Genomic DNA, 24722 nt, shown 5'->3' on the forward strand with positions numbered 1-24722 from the left:
AAGGAAGGAAGGAAGGAAGGAAGGAAGGAAGGAAGGAAGGAAGGAAGAAAAGAAGAAAGGAAAGAAAGAAAGAAAGAAAGAAAGAAAGAAAGAAAGAAAGAAAGAAAGAAAGAAAGAAAGAAAGAAAGAAAAGAAAGAGAGAGAGAGAAAGAAAGAAAGAAAGAAAAGAAAGAAAGAAAGAGAGAGAAAGAAAGAAAGAGAAAGAGGAAAGAAAGAGAGAGAGAAAGAAAGAAAGAAAGAAAGAAAGAAAGAAAGAAAGAAAGAAAGAAAGAAAGAAAGAAAAGAAAGAAAGAAAGAAAAAGAAAAAAAGGAAGGGAGAGGGAGAGAGGGAGTCAGGAAGGAAGGAAAAGGATTTCTTATGTACACACTTCTCACTTTAGAGTTAAAAAATAATGCATATTTTTAACATTTCTTCTTTGTATACACTCATAGAGATTCTCATTTTCTGTACAAGTCCTTAACAAGTCCTAAAACAAGAATGGCGCATCTGTGTCTAAGTGGGCTCAATCCTACGGTACCCCTCATATGACAAAGCTGGATTTCTATAGGACCCTCTTTCAGTTTTTAACATCTCATTCCATAGGGCTCAGTCAGGCCCAAGCTTTTAGATTGATTTAAGCAGTAAACTACTGGCCCCATTCATTTGTTTCAGTTTATCAAGGATTCCAATTATGGCAGATATTCCTTTTCCACTGCTGATAATTTTTTTTTATCTCAGTAGTAATTTTTTTGACTATGATTTATTGACCCTGCTCTCTTCCCTTATAATAGGCAATTAGTAATCTCTTATTCAGACCTTCAATTCTACTTGTCACAAACTCACGTGAAAAGAGAAAAATTGACCCAAATCTGGACTAGGACAGAAACTTTGTTCACATTGTAATTTACAAATCCTTTTTGGGGAAAAAATATCATTCCTGACAAAAGGCTTAATTAATTTTCCAGTAAATTTTAATGAGAATAAGACTACTACTGAGAACTCAGCTATCTACTCCCTCAGTGGACCATTAATCTTGGGAGGGGCCTAATTACCTTTACCCAGTCTTGAAGGCATTGTTTAATAAATCTCAACTAGGTTCTTTGTTTGTCCTTTCTGGATAGTACAGCAATGGTTATCTAGCCATCCACTTTACGGATAGTATCTCCTAAAGAAAAATAAATCTAAACTGACTTGTTAAAAGTCTTTTTCCCCTGTACCCAGATTATAATAAAAATTTGCACATGTTCAAAATTAAATTGTCTAAACAAAATTTCACCATGTTATTTTTTTTAATTACTCTTAGTTTTGTGGTATTCATCTTTTCTCCTACCTGACTAGCTTTTAAATATGTTGATGGTAGAGGATCCAAAAATATTTTTTTAAGTTTTCTTGAGTCCTTATACCCAGCACAATTCCTAGCACATAGTGACTAAATAAAGATCAAACAAAAAGAAAGAGAAACAGACAGAGAGGTAGGGCATAAAGTAATACTAAGGAGACCGAAGAAGGAAATGAGGTCAGAGTACCAGTGTGTTTCTGAGTGTCTGGAATGCTATTCCAACACAACAGATCAAGAGCATTATCGAATATTAAGGAGCAAGCCATTAAGTTCTGAGGAAGTACATACCCAAGAAGACGTATAGAAAACATTTTGTTGGATTACAAATTTGAGAACACGTTGAAGATGGCTAATGAAGCATTAGTTGCATTCAAACTTGGAAACTCATTGAGGATGACTAATAAAACAGAAAAAAAGTAACAAAAATAATGCTCATGATTTGACCAGAATAAGGAGAAAATAATATAACCCCCAAATTTCTCTGAAGGGAGAAGAAGGGAAACCTACTACTCAGGTTTACGTGGAGGCAGCACCCTTGAAATAGGTGATGAAATCAGGATGCTCAAGACCTGTTTGATGGTGAATGGGGTGGTCACAGGTGGGGGAGGGGCAAGATAAATGCTTTTAGGTACCCCTGGAATTTGTCTTCATGCAATCTGTGCTTGTCAAGACACGGGACATGTGAGAGCAACAAAGACACTAGTCAGACTAGCAAGTAGAAGAAATAGTTTACTTTTTTCTTTAAATAAACTTTGCTCCAAGAGGATATTGTTTCTTTTAACTATAGGTCATTTAGATAAAAGCTAAAGTACTTGGACAATGTTCAAATTTTATCTATGCTCAGTGTGGAACAGCAAATGTATATGTGCTTTTCGTTTTCAGTACCATACTAGAAAAGAGAAACAAACAAACAAACGAATAAGAGTCATTTGGAAAAACAATTGCTAATCATCTGTCTAGTACTTACTTTATGCCTGGCACTGCCCTAAATGTTTTATAATTCATTTAATAGTTTATTTAGTTCTCAAAACAAGCCTGTGATGTATGTACTGTCATTAGCCCCATGTTGTGGATGAAGTAGGTGAATAATCAGATGAGGAGATTAAATAATGTTTCTGAAGTCACACAGTTGGTAAAATAAATATCCAGGCAGCCTGGCTCTAAATTTGACTTAGGGAGCTTCTTCCATGGAATCCCCATTTTTATCACCTCTTGTAACTTTACAATATTTCTCTGAAGTTTATAAAAAGAAATTTTCTCAGAAAACAGAGTTGACTGATTAAGATCTGTGATTCCACTTTGTGACTGGGGTTAAGTTGGGGAACAGGTCTTTTTTCTCATTGTTTAAAATAATAATAGTTTCTGCTTCATGGGGTTATTATAACAATAAAATTAAAATGTGAAATGTCTATTATTGACCTGGCACAGGGTATATCTATACCTATGTCTATATTTATGTTTAGTTATGGACAGAGATACAGATTGATAGAATGGTAAGTATAGATAACTGTCATCACTAACAATATTAAAATATTACCTTAGAAATGAGGAAACTGAGAGTCAATGTTAGGTTAACTTCTTGAGGCACAAACCTCCTGGACATCAAAATATGAAAGCCAAGTTTTCTATGGATTTTTTTAATACTAATGTATCAAAGACCCAAAAGTTCCACTATTTAAATAAAAAAAACCTAATAGCTATAAACAAATAAATTTGTGCTATACGCCTATTAAAACCTCAGAAGTCCCTTTCTTCACTCAACAACTTTTATATCCTAAAACTTGTCACATTGTCAGTTTTTTTCCTCTTATATCTCATCCACCCATAGGTCGTATTTCTTCTTTTTCTCTGCACTCTTCCTTTAATTATGTAGATCACTTTATCAGGTTCATCTGCCTGGCCTTGAGCCCATAAAGCCTCACACTAATTTTTTGTTGTTGTTGTTGCATAATATTCTCTGTAATGAATTTGACATCTTCTACAGAAGATCAAGTCCTTCTCCAGACACTTCATTTGCATTGTCTTGCATAAATGTGTTTTGCATTAGCTAATTATTCAAAGTACTTTTCTGAGTTTCAGACAATCTGAGACAGTATTCACTGCTCATGTTTGTTAAATTGCTATTTTTCAACAACTTAAAATATTTATAACCAAGAAACATAACTGTGGTCTCTGGTGGGCTCTAGTATTCCTAGTGGGCTTTTTCTTTCATTTATGTTCAATCATTTACACAAGTGGAACCGAATGCCCTCTCGCTCAGCCTTTGCTGAGCGCACGTTCGTGGAGATTCTCTCAAACCTTATTTAATCTCATTTTGTGTAAAATCGGTTCATACGTCCGAAACACATATTGTACTGACCTTAAATATGTTGCAGCATATTAAATATTAATTTTTTAAGTTAAAAAAAGAAACCTAGAGGTACAGCAACTCTAAGATTTGTTTTTCCCAGGATAGAGACTAATTCAGCTGCAGCTAGACTGGATGAATGTTCTCTAAAAACATGAACTCCCACAAAGTACAAAAAAGGTTCTGCAAGTGTGGGTGAGCTCTGTTCATTGACTAAAAAAAAATCCTTTGCATTTCAAGGAGCAGTGAGCTACAACCCTGAATCATGAATACAGGAATTTCCCAAGTCACTTGTGATAACTCATTTCTGGCATTGTACACACTATTTGACACCAAATAAAACTTCTCTTTCATATCAGAGTTAAACTGTAATAATCTCTTGCTTGGTCTTCTGCATAACAGGCTCGGAAGTCTAGTGGAGTTGATGAGATCTCTTACAATATCTATTTTCAGCTATTGTCACAAACTACTGTGCTCTAGGGGTCCATGCTGTCAGCACAAAGCAAAACAAGGAACAAACAAACAAACGAAACAGAAAAACAACTTCATTTGAATTACATTACTAGAGTCCACCTGGGATCTATATTTTGCTCAGAAACTGACACCTATTGAAAGGGTACAATTTACATTCATAGAAGAACTAGCAAACTAGACATTTTCACTATGGCTGTCAATATAAATCGGAATACTGAGAGTAAAGTCTATAAGATATTAGGTCAAAATAAGCAACGTTGCTGGCAGTGATTTCTGAATTTCCAGAAGTGTTGACTGCTAAACTGTGATTCGTTAATGGCCTCTTTACTCTCTTACTTTAAGAATTTCCCATATTAAACTTTTTTTTTTAATTTTCAACCTATAGTTTCTGGTATATGTACTAAGGAGAAAATATCTGAAATGTTTATTTCTTGTCATTTCTTATCTCTTACTCCCCATACAATATCCAATGGCTCGTAATTCTAATTCCCAGAAAATACTGCTGGATTTTACTGGAACTTATGTATGTATAATATAATAAGCAATTAGTAGCATTGTCTTTTAGGGGCCCACAGATTTGAATTTAAGTTCTGCTTCCACCATTTATGAGCTAAAGAATCTTGGAAAAATCAGGTTGGCAGAGTCTAAGTTTCCTGAGTTGCCCTATAGAGCAAATGAAACACTATATGAGAAAGTATTTTAGAAATGAGACTATGATACAAGAGTTTGTAATTGTTGTTATGACTATATCATATGGGCAAGTACTCAGAAAACTTGATTTCTAATTCTTATTTGAATCTATAGGGGAAAAAAGGATTAATCCATTTGGTTTTCATATCTTGAGTGTTTTTCTCTCAAATTAAGCACTCTCATCATGTATGTTTTTAAAGACATTTAAATGATAACATAAGAGCAAATGTGTGAAACCCTGAAGATTTTGCTATTCAAAGTGTCAGCTAGTTCATAGGCATGCTAACAGCCCAATTGCAGGGCCAAGGAAGTGTTTTATTCCTCATTTAAATATTTGACTTCATTCCAATCTGACCTAATTCACTTGACACTATCTGAACTGCAGGTGGCTAGTTAGTTGTGTAATTACAGTTCCACAGTTTCAGTTTAATACTTTGGACTCAATTTAGTTGTACAAAGAGAATGCAAGATCACTCCATAGATTAGTTCTTTAAAGACTTTTGATCCTTTTGTATTTTAATAAATTTTCCAAATGCTATTATTGCTTCTCTTAAAGACGTGGTTCCTGAAAGCATTTGCTCTTTACAAGCTTAATATCTGCTGAAGAAAGCTGCAGAGAAATGTTCAATAATGGAAATACTAAGCCTTCATTTTCATAATCAACATGAGCTTTGAATCTTTATCAAACCTTTATCAACTGTTCATTACATTCTATCCTTTAAGCTCATGCTGACTTCACTATTGAACTCTTCGTTGTAAAGTTTATATTTCTTTTTCTTTGGCAAACACTTTTTTATGTATGTTTTGACTTTTGGAAGGACTATTATTTTGTTTTTATATTGTACATGGATTTTGTCAGTGTTCAGTATTAATGATGGGTTTCTACTCAACAACATCCCCATCTAAGTAGCAAAGTTTATTACATAGGAGGAAGTTCACAATTCATATTCCAGTTAAGAGACAGTTTGTCTATAGTTAAATTTATCTCAAAAAGAATTTAGTAGGTGGCTATTTTCCAGATGACTTTTAAACAGTTATCTTTAATCTCTACCTTCATTTATATAAACAAACATCATCATCTTGTGACTTATTATTTTTTATAATTTAAAAACTAAGTTGTCAGTAGCAAAAATGATAAAGGTTCTTTGAGCCAAAATGCCTTTGCGTTTATACATTTATTTATCCCCTTAGTTGTTCAACAGTGATTAATTTGGGGTCACTCTGCACTGGAAACAGTTGTATACTGCGCCAGAGAACAAAGCTGAGTAAGATATACTTCCTGCCTTTAGAGGACCCATGGTCTAGTGAGTAAATATAGCAAGATTAGTGCTTTAAGGAATATGACGTAAGAAGTGACCGGTATATGACCTTCTCTGCCTTAAAGATTAGAGAGAGATTTCATAGGAGGGATGTTTGCATTGAATTATGAAGACTGCATAAGACCAAGATGAAAAATGCTTAAAAATGTAAATAAGAAAATAAATAATAGATGGAAAGGTTATTACAAATAGGAATATGTTGTTGCCCTTTGAATATCACTGGCCTTTCTCTAGTATAAATGAGTTAGAGCTTTCCTCCCTGTTTTGATTGTGTAACTTGTTGGAAACCCTATTTGTAGATCTGGTGTCTCACAAGAGCTTGTGCCCAAGGCAAAATCCAGCCCTGGCTTATATTCAAACTGTTTCAGCTTCACAGATGCATACTTTGAATGATTATTTAAGATGCTTAAGGTAGTTGAGAAGTTCAGAACTTACAGCCCTTTACCTGCCCCCCGAAATGGCCTAAATACTGATTTTTTGGCATTCTGTAGAAAAGGGAATGTTCTATAATTCGAAATCACAGCTTCTTTTGGAATATGCCCTAATACGCAACACCTCATACTTGGAGACACTTCAGAAAATGATGAGAGGAGCAAGAAGCTGAGCTTCCCTCTTGTTCTTGACTTTCTACTTCCCACTATGGGATTTGCTAAAATTAACACTATTCAATGTGACTACACAGCTATAAAATTAATACATAATTTACATTCTTAAGAAGACAACTCTCATTTATTGTTTCCCTCCTTTTTGTTACAGTTCTATGGCTTTATTCTAATACCAGAACCCTGTAAATAAGTCTTACTATCCCTTTTATTTGCAGAAGAACCAATGCTAAGTCAGGTTTGGCTCTTGCCTGTTTTCTTACTATGGCAGAACAAGGATTCCCACAGTATGTACTATGTCCAGAAATCATAAGTCTCTCACTTGGGAAGTCGTGTAACTGGACTATTATAATAGTGGATTAGAAAATGATTTTGTAGTTAAAAATAAATAAGGAAACTCTATGGTGAAGAATGTCAGACCAAAAAAAAAAAAGAAAAGAAAAAAGACTAGATGAAGAAAAATTTCAATAAAATTTCTGATTCAAGTATACTTTTTCCACTGAATTATAATATATTTTTCTGGTGTCAAAATTCTTGGCAGAGCAGAACATTTATTTCAATATAGCCAAAATTTAATAAGTCCTTATGATGTGCCTCTAACATTGTGATAGATAAGACCCACCGAATGGAAAGTGAAACTATGTAAGCCAAGGAGGGCTTCCCTCAAGACCCAAGGCCCCAGGAAAGAGGACATAGCACCTCAGGTGTGCGAGGCTGAAAAACAAAGTCACAGGCACCATTCATTGAATTGTAAAACTAAAGTCCATGAAACTGTTACTTTTCTGGAGTTTTTCTTTTAAAACATCCACAGACATATCCATTACTATCACAAGGGCTGTTCGAATAGGATTCTCCTTAGCAGAACGTCTTAACGTTTAGTGCTATTTGCTGAAGAGATCAATGCACAGGATCACATAATTTTATTAATACATTAGGATTGCCAGCGATTTCCTAAATCTTCCTTCTTGACAAAAGATCTAAATTGTTGGATGTGACTGTCCCTTCCAACTTACAGAGCCTGCGTGCCATAGTTTCAAAACCATTATTTTTGTCACCCAGACTAATGTATGTTTTCACTCATTTTTTCCCAACGGATGAGGGTTGAACAAGTAAATATTATACTTTGGAATCAACTTTGATTCTTTTGTTTCACACCTGACATCCAAAGGATCAGAAATTATTTTGATGCTACTTTCGAAATCTACATAGAAACGAATCACTACCTCCCTAACCTACCTTAGTGGAAGTCGTCACGGTAGCTTGCCTGAAAAATTTCCAATAACTTTCTAATCAACTTCCTTTGTCTTCCTTACAGTCTATTCTCAACAAAATTGATTGCCAGCAACCCTCAGATCACTTCTGATTTACTTTCTTTGATTTCTTACTTCACCTAGCATCAAATCCAAACTCTTTTCTATGGCCTACAAACCGTATATTATTCTGATATTTTATCCTGCTGTCTTTTCTGCCCACATCTTCCATCACTCTTTTCCTCTCTGATTTTGTTCCAGCCACTGTAAACTCTTTATTTTTTCTCTAATGCAAGTAACATATTCGCACCTGAAAATCTTTATACTTGTCCTTCTCCCTACTGGAGCATTCTGCTCTCAAGTCTTCAGATGGCTCATTATAGCAATTTATTTATATGTGTGTTCACATGTCAGTCACCCTATCTGAGAGCCCTCCTTGACTGTCCTATATAAAATGCTATGTCTTATCCTCCCATTAATTCCCTGACACCACTTTTTTTTTTCTTCCTAATGCTTAACCCCACCTGGAATATTACATAATTATTATTTATTTATTGTCTATCTTCTTTTATATCATTATAATAAAAACTGAGGACAGTTATATCTATTTTGTTTACTACTTTTTTTAAAATATTGGTAGCACCTAGAACCGTGCATGGTATATATTAATGGCCTATTTTGCACTAAATGAAGGTCAAAAGGAACACTGTATAGTCTTTCCAAATAGGAGTACTGACACACATTTTTTTTAAAGATTTTATTTATTTATTTGTCAGAGAGAGAGAGTGCACACATGGGGTGGGGGAGCAGGCGGCAGGCAGAGGGAGAAGCCGGCTCCCCACTGAGCAAGGAGCCCCATATGAGACTCTATCCCAGAACCGTGGGATCATGACCTGAGCCAAAGGCAGATGCTTAACGAACTGAGCCACCCAGGAGTCCCCTGACACACATTTTTACTTTAAATAAGAGTATTTATTTAAAAGTCCTACACCTTATGATAATTATCATATGGTTTCACTCATATGTGGAACATAAGGAATGGTGCGGAGGACCACAGGGGAAGGGAAGGAAAACTGAATGGGAAGAAATCAGAGAGGGACACAAACCATGAGAGACTCTGGACTCTGGGAAACAAACTGAGGGTTGCAGAAGGGAAGGGGTGAGCGGATGGGGTAGCCAGGTGATGGGTATTAAAGAGGACACGTGTTGTGATGAGCCTGGGTGTTATATGCAACTAATGAATCATTGAACCCTCCATCAAAAACTAATGATGTAATATATGCTGGTTAACTGAACATAATAAAAAAAGAAAACTTATGTTTACACACACAAAAAAAATAAATAAATATAAGTGCTACACCTTTCCTTACAAAGCACTATTTCCAAATAAGAGCCCAAAGTCGGATCCATAAATTCTTTTTTAAGTTGAGAGGTTTCTCTGAAACAGGTTCTTGATCACACCCCAACACAACTGCACTTTGCTTCTCAATCTAGTTCAAAGGACAAATGTAAAGTAGGTTGGGAAATGCTGTTTGTGCTTTGAAAAGTACTAGGAATTACAGGTGTGATTAATCTAAATCATAATAGTTTATTTAAAATAATTACCTAAATACATTTTCTTTATAAAATATCTAACTCTTTAGAAACTTTTAGAAAAAGACATGGTTAGCTCCCTATATAGCAATTTTTATAGTTGTTTACTTGACCACTGAACATAGATAAATATTACCATATAAATTAAAAGGAACTCTACCCATGAGTCAGTATGTTCAAGTTATTATTCTCCTAATTTAATGCTGACAAAATCCAAATTTGAGTTTTTTTTTTAGAAACTCTCTAGAAGTTTAGAAACAAGTAGAATGTAGCCTTCTCTCATTTCCCAAATAGTAATAAAATCATTCTGTTGCCCATAAAGCTAAAGGTGTATTTCCAACTGATTTTATATCAATCTTTTATTCTGAACACTCATAGGTTTGACTTTGGCACAGGCTACAAGAAATACACTTTATAAGTCTCTTGCTCCCAAGTCTCTAAATTGCACATTCTGAAAAACTGGCTATTTCTGCGCATAACATAGAGATTGAATGCAAGGCTATAATTCACTTTCAGGTTTTCTGCTGATGACATAAACCACCAGAGCTTGTTGGTTTATGAACAACAACAGGACACAAAGATTGAATTATGGCATGTGTCAGTGATGAGAGATAAAGAATTGGCACCCACAACCCAAAGATAATAGTTTCATTCCATTTAAATTGGAGACATGGAGAAATATTTTTAAACATTTAAGAACAAGTCCATCTCTATAAAAGTTTACATTTTATAAAAGATAACTAGCAAGTGCAATTTAAGAAAATATCAGATCTATGCTCAATAGAACATAAACCAAAAAGATGATGTAAGAAAGTCCATAGGCTGACCTGGCACTTTACATAACTGAGATATTTTTAAATTTGCTGAGAAAAACTACTGTTTCTCCCTTCTGGAAGTAGCACTTTATAAAGCATTATATTAGCTCATTCATGACCTTACCTTGTGAAAGTCCTATACTTATTAACAGTGTAGGAAGAGGTTTCCTTTTCATTTCTTGATGTTTTTTGAGAGGGAGAGGAGAAGAGAGGTATAGGTAGAATAAGAAATGGCTGCATTATAGTATTTTATAAAGGTAGCCAGCAAAGTGCATTCTGACAACATTCTTCAATTTTAAGTTCCCACAGTGGGTCAGGTGCCATGTTTAAAACAGTCAGCTGGGTATTAAACTATGTAGAAGGAGTAAAAAATAAAGAGTTTCAGTTTGGTTGTCCTAGAGTCAATGCCTAACACCCAGTGCTCCATGCAGAACGTGCCCTCTTTAATACCCATCACCAGGGTTACCATGAGAGACGATAGACTCTGAAAAACAAACTGAGGGTTCTAGAGGGGAGGGGGGTGGGGGGATGAGTTAGCCTGGTGATGGGTATTAAAGAGGGCACGTACTGCATGGAGCACTGGGTGTTATACGCAAACAATGAATCATGGAACACTACATCAAAAACTAATGAGGTAATGTATGGTGATTAAAATAACATAATAATAAAAAAAATAAGGTAAGGTTCTAGAGCAAGTATTTTATTTGAGAGGGACTGGGAACATGAGTAGAGAAAAACAATGTTACAGGAAAAAGAAAAAGCAGCTACTAAGGGGTGGGTTATTAAACCAGCTATCTCAGTGGTCACTGGATCTTTGTACCAAACGAAAACTCTGGGCAAGGTATAAAATGATGCCTTAGCATTATCCTATGGGAGGGGTGATGACGTGGGTTAGTTATACTCTACAGTTATTGGTTCAATGACCAGGGTAGAGGAAGGCTATGTTAATTCATAAAAAACCCACAGTCCTAAAAGAAAATACATTGGCAAAAGTCAAGGTCAGAGAGTTACTGACCAGGTACTAGCACTGTCTGCTAGAGAGGGAATGCTTCGGGACACTGCCACCAAGAGAGGTCCAGAGTGGCATGACTTTTATGGTCAGCTCCTTCACTCATCAGAAATGCAATTGTAGGGGGCACCTGTGTGGCTCAGTCGGTTAAGCATCTGCCTTCGGCTCAGGTCATGATCCCAGGGTCCTGGGATCGAGTCCCGCATCAGCCTCAGGCTCCCTGCTCAGTGGGGAGTCTGCTTCTTCCTCTTCCTCTGCCGCTCCCCCGGCTTGTGCTCTCTCTCTCTGTGTCAAATAAATAAATGAAATCTTAAAAAAAAAAAATGCAATTGTGAACAAGTCCCAATTTCCTGCATATCTGCAAAAAAAAAAAGTTTAGAGCAGGTGATTTTTAAGGATTCACCCATTGCAATATTTTACAAACTAGAAATTTCCCATGGAATTAGATTATTAAATTCTTTAGGACCAAGGACCAAGACCATTTCTTAAAGCTTCAAGGCCTGGCTTAGCATCTAGCACCTGACACCCTCCCCCTACCTGCATGCCCTCCTCACACCTGGCACTTCCTATGGATAGATGGCATCAATATCCACCCACCTCTTTAAGATTCTGATTTGTTCTCACCCCACAGCCAATTCATTAAAAGTCATCCTGATTCCACCACCAAAAATACATATCAAATCTGACCATTGTAAACATCTTCACTGTTACCAACCAAACCCGAGCCACCCTGCTCCCAGCCTGGCCTGAAGAAGAGCCTTCCATTGTTTGTCCTTATAATCCTTTCTTCAGAAAGTAGCTGGTGTGTCCTTTTAAAACATAAATCTGCTTTTATACTTCAGATAATTTCTATTCAAATGAGTTTAAAATCCGTATTCTTTTTTTTTAAAGATTTTATTTATTTATTTGACAGAGAGAGACAGCGAGAGAGGGAACACAAGCAGGGGGAGTGGGAGAGGGAGAAGCAGGCTTCCCGCAGAGCAGGGAGCCCGATGCGGGGCTTGATCCCAGGACCCTGGGATCATGACCTGAGCCGAAGGCAGACGCTTAACGACTGAGCCACCCAGGCACTCCTAAAATCCATATTCTTTTATCATGATCTATAAAACAGACCTTCCTTGATCTTTCTCTTCTGCTTAACTCATCAGTATTGCTTCTCACTCCTCTTCCTCTTATTTCCTCTACTTTAGGCACTCCGGAGGCCATCTTGCTGCCTTGATTAAAAAACACTCTGGCCTTCTTCTCTGTCTCTCTTGGCTGAATACTTTTCTTCTATCTTGGCAGGGGGCAGGGTTACATCCTTTCAAGTCTCACCTTAGATTCTCTCTCTTCAAGAGATTGTGCTAAAGGAGCCTTCGGCTATCCCTGTGCAGCCCATTACTTTACTTTCTTCAGAGCACTTAACTATTATTAGATATTATCTCTTTTACCTAGTTTTCTATCTATTCATTTTCTACATTCTCTAAATGGAATTTAAGGTCCATTAAAGCTGAGGTTTATGTTGATGCATTCATTTCTATTGCCCTAACATCTAAAACAATGCAAGAAACTTGATAATGAATAGACACTCGATCGACATTTGTCTCATGAATGAATAGTTGCTCTTCAATAAATGATTGCTAATTTGAAATGAACAGAACTCTTCATTTGCAGATATATTCATTGATATCTTAGATTTTTAAGGAAAGGAGAAACAATATAATTGGGGCAAAATCACTATGTGGAAGATACTAAGGGGCCACTCTATAGAATTAACTTGAAGGGGTTCTGTAGTAAGTGGAATAATGGCCCCACAAAATGTCCATCCCCTAATTCTGTGAATATGCTAAATTACACAGCAAAGAGGAATTAGGTTGGAAATGTATTTAAGGTTGCAAATCAGCTAACCTTAAATAGGGAAAGTATCCTGAATAATCTGGGTAGGCCCAATGTAATCTCAAGGGTCCTCAAATGTGGAAAAAAGGGACAGAAGAGAGTCAGAGGAAGATGTCAATATGAAAGAAAGGTCAGAGTATGCAATGTTGCTGGTTTTAAAGATATTGACCAAGAAATGGGCTAGTCTCGAAACACTAGAAAAGACCCGCACCCTCCCCTAAAACCTTGGTTTTAGCCCAGTGAGATCCATTCTGCACTCCTGACTTCTAGAACCATATAGTAATAAATTTGTGTTGTTTAAGCTGCTTAGTTTGTGGTGATTTGTTAAAGTGGCCATAGGAATCTGACACGGGTAATTAGGACATTGACATAATATCTGAGGCTGGAGAATAGAAAGAGCAAATAACCCAAAGAAATAAAGAATGTTATTTCCGTCTCAATATAAATACATGCCTTAAGTAGTTCTAATCTGTGATAATTCTGTAGAATTGTTTTATATTTAAATCTTTCCTTGCCAGGACGCCTAGGTGGCTCGGTTGGTTAAGTGTCTGCCTTCGGCTTGGGTAGAAACCCAGGGTCCTGGGATCCAGTCCCTGCATCAGGCTCTTTGCTCAGTGGGGAGCCTGTTTCTCCCTCTGCCTGCCACTCCCCCTTGCTTGTGTGCTCTTTCTCTCTCTCTCTGACAAATACAGAAACAAAATCTTTTAAAAAATTTTAAAAAATAAATTTTTTCTTGCCTATGAATAGATCATCATAATGACCCTATGAAGTTTCAGTATTCCTATTTTACAGATGAAGGAACTAAGGTCGTAAGAAGTCTAGGTGCTTTGTCAGAGACTGCACCACAAACAAGCAGCAGATTCAACACAGGAAATGCTAGGTGGTATATAGGAATGACAATCTCTACTTAAAGACTGTAGAAATTATAAAACAGAATCGTTCTGAAATTGATAGCCAATAAACCAATGAAAATATGTAGAAAATCAGCTTCAAGATATTCCATTTGTTGGTATAATCAGTAGATCCAGAAGTAATCTAATGTATTTATGCTTTTAAAGAAATGTTTATTTTTTTATCCAAAGAGATTTTGGCAAGCAACAAAAGCACAGAAAAGAGGAGGAGTTAAAAGAAAGCAAAAAAACATTGGCAAGGCTTTTTCAAGTGTCCAGTATGTGAGAAGGAACTCTAACCCAGAAACAAGAATGCTCTATTCATCAAGCAAATATGATCCTTTATTCAAGATACAATTACCATTTTTGACAAAATGAGTTTATCCAATTCTTGGTGCTCTGATTCTATGTTCACCAATCAAGCTTCTAAATTACTGTTATTGTTTCTTCAGCTAATATTAATACATGAACTAATAAACTTATCTATGCCCTATCTCAAGTCCTCCTAGCTTTGCCATGAGTTTGGTACTTAGACATCCATTTTGCAGACTACAAACAGATGCTTTAAAAAAATGGTACTTTTTCCATCACACTCCTTTTATCTCCATACATTTTACTAGAGAAAATGTGCCACTTAGTGAGATTGTAGAGCCAGCTACTTCTCAATAAAAATTAATAAATCTGCATTTTATTGTTATAACTTAATCTTTGGTGTTTTGTAAACAGGTGCCTGGACATCCCCTTGAAACCTGCACATCTTTTCAAATTGTACCAGAGCCTGGGCCTTCTGATGGCAGGTTTTCCCAGAATGGAAAAAATGCAGCCCTGGAAAAGAGAGAGTGAAGCTGAGATCATACAAGGTATGAGGGTTAAAGTAACTTTTGTGGGAAAGGGATTTTTGGCACTTATGCTAAGCAGCAAAACACTGAGACACAAAGAGCTGGACTAGGAAGGTTACCAGATAAAATGCAAGACATCTGGTTAAATTTTACTATCAGATAAACAATGAATACCTTTTTCAGTATAGCTATGTCCCAGATACTGCATGCTAACCACCCTGTGAATGTGCACTATCTCTGTTCTGAAAGGGCCATACTTATATTTTAAGAGTATTCATTGTTTATTCGCAATTAAAGTTTATGCATCTTGCCTTTTATTTATTACACCTGAAGTGGATAATGGGCCCAAAGCATATTTGTATGGAAATGTGTAGGCAAACAGTTCTGTTGATGGATGTGAATCTGGGTTTCTGGTGGAAATCCAAGAATCACTATAATTTGAATTTGCAAAGCTGCATGAAGGCAGCACCATATAGTCCACTATTTCTGAGCATCTTTGGGCCTTGGAGTCCGAAAGGCCTGGCTTGGAGTCCTGGCTGCTCCAACTCATACCCTACTTGTGTGACCTTGGGCAAGTTGCTTACTTCTCTGAGTTTCAATGTCTTCCTATCTAAAAATGGAGATAGTAAGCTCTTGGTGTTCTTAGGAGGGTTAAATGAAATAACACACACAAAACAAATTTTAAAATACCATTGGGTAAAACATTTGCAGGAATCCTCTTAACACTGTTACTCATAGGCTACTTTTTTTTTTTTAGCCCATTTGAGAATAAACAGCAATTGAACATGTGTCGTAAACACACTGTTGAAAATTGCAGGTAGAATAGACACTCAACATCCAAGCCTTGATACAATTAAAACAGAAACTGTCTAAAAGACTGAGAGTTGAGAGGTGGAGACTTTTATCTGTCATTTTATACCTCAATGCAGTGGGAAAAGTTTTGTTTAATTTTTCTCTTTTACTCTATACCTGGATTGTTTATTGAAAATGTTGAACAAGAAACCATCTAGTGGTCTCTGTTGAACCTCAGTGCCAGGTTTCCTTAAAATCAGTACTGAGATGAGTTTTATTTTAGAGACCTCTGAGGGGCAGACAGGGAAGCCAGATGAGCTACAACTTGAGCTATCTGTCCCATCACTGTATTTGTCAACTAGGGAGTCAGTGAATTTTTGGTGACCTCCTTCCTAAGAGTACTACCCTCTCTTCAGTGACTTATCAGCTCCCCAGAGTTTTATTAGCAGTAAAATATCCAGAGTTCATCATACAAGTTTAATTCCAAAGGATAATCACTCAATGTTATTGACCATATCAGCAGCTTAATTAAGAATTCTGCACATGGTAATGTTAGGAAAGCTAACATATTTTCAATATCAACTGTCATTACTCAAGCCAAAAGTGTAACAGATGTTTGTTCAATAATACTCAGATATGTTGTGGATTGGTGTGGGACAATTAATATCTACTGTAAACATAAAATCTTGTATTGGAAAAACAAACTTTCCAGACCACTGTTATTGTTCTTAGATACAATCGTATTTCTCAGGTGAAAAAAAAAATGTGTAAGCTATTTACAAATAGACGTTGCATTGAATCATGCAGAACAACACTTTCATTTGATTGTAATTTAAAAAACAATGAGAAATATAAAATGCAATCTGTACACAATAGTGGAAGTCACTTCATACTGAAATGCTGGAGACTCAGCTTTAAGTCCAGATTCTGCCACTGATAACATTATGACATTAAAGTATCTGACCTTCAGTTTTCGGATTGTCTAGGGAGTATGGGTAAGTTTTTCAGTGTTTTGGGCTAGTGAACATGTTTTGAAGGTAGGTAGAAATTATGTTAATTCTTGGCTACAATAACTTCCTGCTTTGTGTTACTTAACCACTTGCAGTCTTATTTTACTCTTTTGGAAAGTAGGGATCATAAGAGCACCTACTTGAGTGAGTTTTTCTGAGAACTGCCAGAAAAGCATTGATCATGGTGGGTAGCACAGAGCAAGAGCTTGAGAAGAATGGTTCCAGTTCCTTTCTTATTCCTTCTCTCCCACAGCTTCTTTGACAAAGTTTGTGATTTTTCATTCTCACACAGGATTATTACTTTGTTTAGATTTAATAATATAAAGGCATTCATATACTTTTATATCTCTAGATGACTTATTTGTTACTATGAAATATCAAGTGAGTAGTTATAAGGAAAGTAAGAAAGTTTATTATGAAAAATTATAAATTACATTCAATACAATAATGAACGTAGATAAAATGAAAAACTTAAGAATGGTTTACTGAAATTCTAGTATGAGTTAGAAACAATCACTTGCCCATTTAGAAAAGTTCAATGAAAAGAGAGCTATTTCCATCTCGATAGTTCAGCACTAACATCTCGATGTTGGCATGTGAAAGTTGGAAGTTGTGTAGATTGTAGAGTTGGTAGAAAGAGCGTTGTACACAGAAAAAAGCATAGCAGAGACGCTGAGTTTGAAAGTAGCTAGAAATGCACAGAGATATGCAAATACTCCGTTTTGGCTGTAGCATAGAGTACAAGAAAAGGAAGAGTGGGAGGTAAGCCTGGGAAAACAGCTTGGCAAGAGCTTTTGGAGAGCCTTCAATGGATTAAAGGAGTTGCAAATGTTTTCAGTTAATGCTGAGGAATCATCGAAGGTTTTCCAGCTGGGAGTGGGAAAGTACATGATCAAAATTTCACTGTAGGATTATTAGCCTGGCAGTATCAAGTTATAGAGATTAGAACAGGAGGAGACTAGAGGTCGGGAAAGATTTTAAAGGGGCATTTGGCAGTTAGGGAGGGTAGATGATATTGAATTCATACACCTGAGCAGGGGAATTAACAAAGAAGAGGTGGTTAAAAGAATTATCAGATATTTATTACAATTCTCAAGCACTCTAAATGCTCTAATTATCCCCAGAAGCTGTGTTCTTTCATGTCTTTAGGCCTTTTTATGTTCTATTTCATCTCCCTGGAATGTCTTTTTTCCACTTCCTCTTCTGGTGAAATCCTCCTCATCCTCTTGGAAAGAGCTCACATATTGCTGTCTTTTGGAAGCCTTCCTTGACTCTGCATAATTAATTTTGTTTTTTAAAAATGTATTCAATATCTATCATATACCAAGTGCCATTGTTAATATAGCACTCATTCCACCTTCTAAGTAGTTTTTTCTTACTGAAGAAGATGGATAACTATAAAACTGTTACAGGGACTTGTTCATTCATTATAAAGGCAAATGTATATTGAGATCCTATGGTGAGCCAGGTATGATTCTTCTAGATGCTAGAGATAGAGCAACAAGTGAAGAGACAAGATTTTTGACTCAATAAATGTTACATTTTATTAGTGCTACAGGCTGGCAGTGACTGGAATAGAGATTTTTTTAAGTCAAATAAATTAAAAATATCATTTTATTTAGTAATGAATGTTCATATAAGAGTATAAATTCAGAACACATTCACAGAGCAGGTATTCTGGTTTCTGTGAGAGGATTAGGAAAGGCATTTAGATGGAGAAGTGAAGATTCAATTAATAAAATGGAACAAGCCATAACTAGAGTCAATGGAAAAGGTGTACAGGAAAGAGTATATCCAGCACAAAGGCCTGGAGGGGGCCTAACTTGGTATACTTGAAGGAAAAGGCTCTAATTACTTTGGTGAGTAAAAGTGTAGAGGATTTTGAAATGAGATCAGAAAACTGAGATGACTCTTATAAGACTTCACAGGCTTTGGTAAAGAGTTTGGATGTTTTCCTAAGTGTAAATGAAAGTCATTGGAAGGCATAAGTAACCGAGTGACGTGCTTATGTCCTTACAGGATTGCTCTGGATGCTGGATGGAGGGCGGACTTTAGAGAGAAAGAGTAAAAACTTGGAGATCATTTAGGAGGCAGTCACAGGAGTCCAAGCAAGACATGATAATGTGCTTTGGGCTTGGGTGGAGGCAGTGGGGATGGAGAGAAGTGGAAAAGTTGGAGAAACATTTCTGAGATTGCATTTGAGGGACAATGGAGAGGGAAGAATCAAGGATTTTGCTTAAACAAACTAGGTGGATAACGGTTATCAAGAAGGGAGATACTGGTGATGGTACAGACCTGAGGGATACTTGGGAATTATTCTGGGGTTTACATGATTTTGAGATTTATCCCAGAAAACTAAAATGTGATATCAAGTTAGTAGCTAGATTTTTAAGGCTGGGTCTCCAGGGAGCAACTGAGACTTGAGATATATAAGTTTGATAGATATCGGTTTATAAATGCATTCATAGCCAGGGGACTAGCTAAGACTCACAAACTCAACACTACAAATAAAGAAGATAAGGTGCTCCATGACCAAAACCTTACATAAAACCAAATATTTAAAGATGCTATAGAGAAGAAGAATAAAATGGTCAGAGGGAGCTGAGGGAGAAAACCCAGTTTGCAACATGGAGGTTATCAGTTGACTTTGACAACAATTGCTTCACTGGAGTTGTGGGGAAAGAAGACTATTTAGCATGAGTTGAATATTTGAATTTGAGATGAGAGAAAGTATGATAAAGGAGCAAAAACAATTACATATTGTGATGTCCTTCTTGAGCAATCCATACATACTCCTCCTTGTGGCACTTGACTATGTTATAATGAAGTTATGATTGGTAAAAAACAAAACAAACAAACAAAACACACACACACACAAACAAGGCTATAGAAGGTTACTAAAAAGTGGATAATGTGGAAAAGGAGGGAGTAAATGAACAGAAAGTAGTTTTTAAAAGAAATTTGATGAGAAAAGGGGGAATAGGTATTCTAGCTTGACAGACTAGCAGAATAAAGGAAAGGTGCTAAAAAGATTATGAAAACTTCAGCATGCTGGTTTGTAAAGTTACAGAAACTCTGATCATCCCATTGGCAGACATCATCATTTCTTGCACGATCAGCTATAAAAACCTTGACTGCATCCATTCTTGCTACTTCCCAATCAATTGTCTAAGGCATAGCCATAATTATTTTTAAGGGGTTCAAATTTGATAAGGACATTTATCGACTTTACTTAATGATTAAGTCCAAAGACATTAACATGGCTTATGGGATCTTGCTAATCTTTCATATTTTTTACATATTAGTATCTCCATCTTCTCCTTGATAGTAGTAATTTTTCTGACTCATGAACTAAGTCATGAATTTCACCTCTATGTGTCTCAAAATGCTGTGTTTTTCTCTTATAGTGATCACTACATTTTCTTTCCTCTGAATTGCCCATTCTCACTAACAGTTGGTAAGTTCTATCAGGGAAAGGACCACGTCTGTCTTATACAGGCAGTTAGCACAGAACCAGGTACCTAGGTTCCTCGATAAATATTTGTTGAATGAATGAATGAATGACTAAATCTCATATACAATAATGGGTTTATGATGTAAGAAGAAGAGATATAGAGTCCAGGCAGAGTTGGGATGATGTAAGATCTCAATCACAAGGTAGTAAAGTGGGCAAAGATTAATAAATGTGAGGTTCAGAACACAGAAATATGATTATTTTATCTAGAGGGTAACTCTCTCCAATCCAACCATATGGAGAATTCCTATTTATATTTTAAAACCCAAGTTGAGAGGCTTTTCTCAACCCCTCACTCCTTATCCCCACTCAGATATAAGTAATCACTGTATCTCTATATCTTTATGTAGTTTAAAAAACATAATGATGAATTTAGTGCACTGTGTTATAATTTATCCATAAATTACTTATGAATACCTTATGGTAAAAACTGTGGCATTCTCCAATATCTCACACAGACCTCCCCTGTAGTAAAAATTCAATTACATGTGACTTGAACAGACTGTTGACTCTTCTTATTAAGAAAAAAAATCAAAACATGATTATATGTCAAAAATGGAAGGGCAGGGCAAAGGTGGAGTGCTTGAAGAGAATAGAAGCAGTGTACCACCATTGTTCTTTGGAGTATGCTAAGGACTCAACTGGAGATTAATAAAAGAATTGATGAGCAATAGCAAATGAAGCCAGGGTTGTTGTTGTAATTGTGCAGGAAAATAAATTGGTCTAGTTTTATTCACTAGTACTTTGTTGAATGCATATAACTCATGACATTGTTTTAGGTACCAAAGATGAAAAGATGAATAATACAGTCTCAGATGTTTAGAAATTCACAAGCAGTTTCATGATGTGCATAATAGAGCAGCCATGAGAAAAACAGTAGTTAGTAGGGTTTCACAAATACGTACTTTATTAAAGTTAATAAGACTTACTTAGGATGAGGAAGCCTCTGCTGCTAAGGAAACGTGATTGGGAAGACTGGCCATGGAGTTGAAAATGGAGGCATGGGAGGTGAGACAGAAAGCAGTATACCAAATGAGTAGAAACAGACAGAGGACATACTGAGCAGGGTCAACAGGAGAAAGAAAATGGCATAGGAGATTATGGCTCAAGAGGAAATTTTTAAACAGACTTTTAAATTTTTAGGCTTTATGTGTCAGTCAAGTTAAAAAAAATTGTTCCAAACATTGCAGGGTCTCCAATATGTTATCTTATTAAGGAAACCAGATATAGTAAAAAAAAAAAAAAAAAAATTGCTTTGAGGAAACCTTTTGGGCAATCATTATATGTGACAATAATGGAAACAAAATAGAACATATTCACAAATATCTGCTTTGATGTGAAATGACAAGTGCATATGGACACAGAAATAGTTGCTCTGCAGCTTTGAATCTAAACTTACTATTCAGTTGTTTCCAAAGTGTTTAGATCAAGTATGCCATTTTCAAAAATCTACAAAGCAGTGGCAGGGATGTATTATAGAGCCAGAAAATGGTTTCAGAAACATCAAGATGTTATTACTAGAGTCAAAGATTTTGGGAGATGTTTGTGGAAAAGTATAAGCTTTCATCATGTTTCCTATCTGAAGTATATATACCATTTTTGTTAAATGGGTGAAGAAAATATATGAGCACTTCATAGTACAAATTTTCACTGAAGGTAAGTTAAGAGAGGTAAATAAGTGAGTACAATTTAGCCTATGGACATGTGGAGCATTTGCCAGTAAAGCATCTAATTATAGAATGTTAATACAAAAATGTATGGATCGGAAAGGCAGACTGTTGCCTCACGTCTTCTGTGCTTTGTTTTTCTCTGTAACTTTCAGTAGTCAGCACAACAGAATTGAAAGCATTTTGAACATGAATGTAATGTTGTAAACAGTGCCTTAGTAGTCACTTGGAGTTTTAAAAATCTCTCCGTTGTGAATGGAAACCCTCCTACACTGTTGGTGGGAATGCAAGCTGGTGCAGCCACTCTGGAAAACTGTATGGAGGTTCCTCAAAAAGTTGAAAATAGAGCTACCTTATGACCCAGCAATTGCACTACTGGGTATTTACCCCATAGATACAAATGTAGTGATCCAAAGGGGCATGTGCACCCCAATGTTTATAGCAGCAATGTCCACAATAGCCAAACTATGGAAAGAGCCAAGATGTCCATCAACAGATGAATGGATAAAGATGTGGTATATATGTACAATGGAATATTATGCAACCATCAGAAAATGAAATCTTGCCATTTGCAATGACATAGATGGAACTAGAGGGTATTATGCTAAGCGAAATTAAGTCAATCAGAGAAAGACAATTATCATATGATCTCACTAATATGTGGAACTTAAGAAACAAGGCAGTGGATCATAGGGGAAGAGAGAAAAAATGAAACAAGATGAAACCAGAGAGGGAGACAAACCATGAGTGACTCTTAATCTCAGGAAACAAACTGAGGGTTGCTGGAGTGGAGTGGGGTGGGAGGGATGGGGTGGCTGGGTGATGGACATTGGGGAGGGTATGTGCTATGGTGAGCACTGTGAATTGAATAAGACTGATGAACCACAGACCTGTAGCCCTGAAACAAATAATACATTATATATTAATAAATTGTTTTTTAAATCTCACCATTGGGAAAAAAATGAAGAAGAAAGGAAAGATTCAACCATGTTTGTCAGACATAGGTTAACACCACACTTAAGTCATGCTGGGTATTCTGAACAAGGAGGTGGGAAGATGGGGTATGATTTTAGGCCAGGAGCTCAAATCTCTATTTTCAATAAAGTATAGAGAAATTGATTTCGGCATTGATATTCAAGAAGTGCAATTTTAGGGGGCTGGAATGTCAGGCTAAGAATGATGCTAAGTAAATCTACCAGATTTTAGCTCAGACAGACTTTCATAGATCAGGACAGCACATGAGAGTAGTGTCATGGAATCTAGGTGTAGGATCTGGCCTCCAGATGTAGGGGTAAACTTCTAAGAGAACAGAAGGAGGAACAAAGAAAAAAGTCATTAATTCCCCCTAAACACATGAAGTGGACATTAGATAGGAAGTTTACAAGGTGTTGTTTATATAGATATTCAGTGAGTTATACCTATAAAAGGCACACAAAAAATTGATGGTAAAGAAAACATATGACTTTATATTCTAATAACTAATAGAGGAAGCGTGGGTAAGAAATGGAATTTACATGTGGTAGAAATTAAGAATTGACCACATGACAATCATTGTGATAGGATCCCACTTTATGTTATTTTTTAATACCCATTAACTCTGCCTTAATTCTCATTTATCAAAGGAGACAAGTGAAGTGCAGAGAAGTTATTTTGTCAGAAGTCATATAACTAATGTAAAGAGAAGTCTAATTGAATCTACATCTACTGACTCTAGATCTACTGATGTTGCATACTAGGAAAATCAACTGCCATAGTCTTCCACCAAACCTGGCTTTTCTTCATTTAGATAATTAGTAGAAGTGAGTCTAAAAACTGCCTGTCCTAATTGGTGATGTCCATGCAGGCCCACAGATGTCAGTTTTAACACAAGGACAGTTTGACAAAACAACACTTCAAGCCACCACTTTACTTCTATCCCTGTATCTCTGTGAAATAGGATAATACATGAGCTGTCTCACTGATTATTGTTTTAAAATGATCAGATTTATAGAAGATGTTGGCAGTTATTCAATTTTAGTTAATAAACACTAGAGCATTTTGTGGGGTTTTTTTTTTTAGTTTTTTAAAAGGTTTATTTATTTATTTGGGGGGGAAGGGCAGAGGGAGAGGGAAAGAAAACTAGGTGCCCCAATACTTGAGCATTTTAAGATATGACTTCCCACATTGTCTCAACATATGCTAATATTTTAAAATACAGGTAGATTAGTTTTTTTCAGCTCAGGGCATAAACAAACAGCTAGTCATGAATTCAGAGTGAAGAACCAGATATTAGAGAAAGGAGAAAAATCTGAAAAGGGAAAATTGAGCATAACATGGATTTAAACTGTGAGGGTCCACTAACACTGGGATTTTTTTATAGTACAGTATTGCAAATGTATTTTCTGTTCCTTATGATTTTTTCTTTTTTTAAAAAAATATTTATTTATTTTAGAGAGAGAGAGAAAGTGCAAGTGGGGGAAGGAGAAGAGGGAGAGAGAGAGTCTCAAGCAGCCTCCACACTGAGCATGGTGCCCAACGTGGTGTTGGATCCCAGGACCCTGAGATCATGACCTGAGCCTAAATCAAGAGTCGGCCACATAACCGACTGAGCCACCCAGGCGGCCCTCCTTATGATTTTCTAATTAACATTTTCTTTTCTCTAGCTTACTTTATTATAAGAATGTGGTATATAATACATATAACATACAAAATATCTGTTAATCAACTATTTATGTTAT

The sequence above is a fragment of the Callorhinus ursinus genome, unplaced genomic scaffold (assembly GCF_003265705.2).
Source record: "Callorhinus ursinus isolate GAN/ISIS: 27379988/994484 unplaced genomic scaffold, GSC_fseal_2.0 scaffold9, whole genome shotgun sequence".
In the NCBI taxonomy this organism is placed as follows: domain Eukaryota; kingdom Metazoa; phylum Chordata; class Mammalia; order Carnivora; family Otariidae; genus Callorhinus; species Callorhinus ursinus.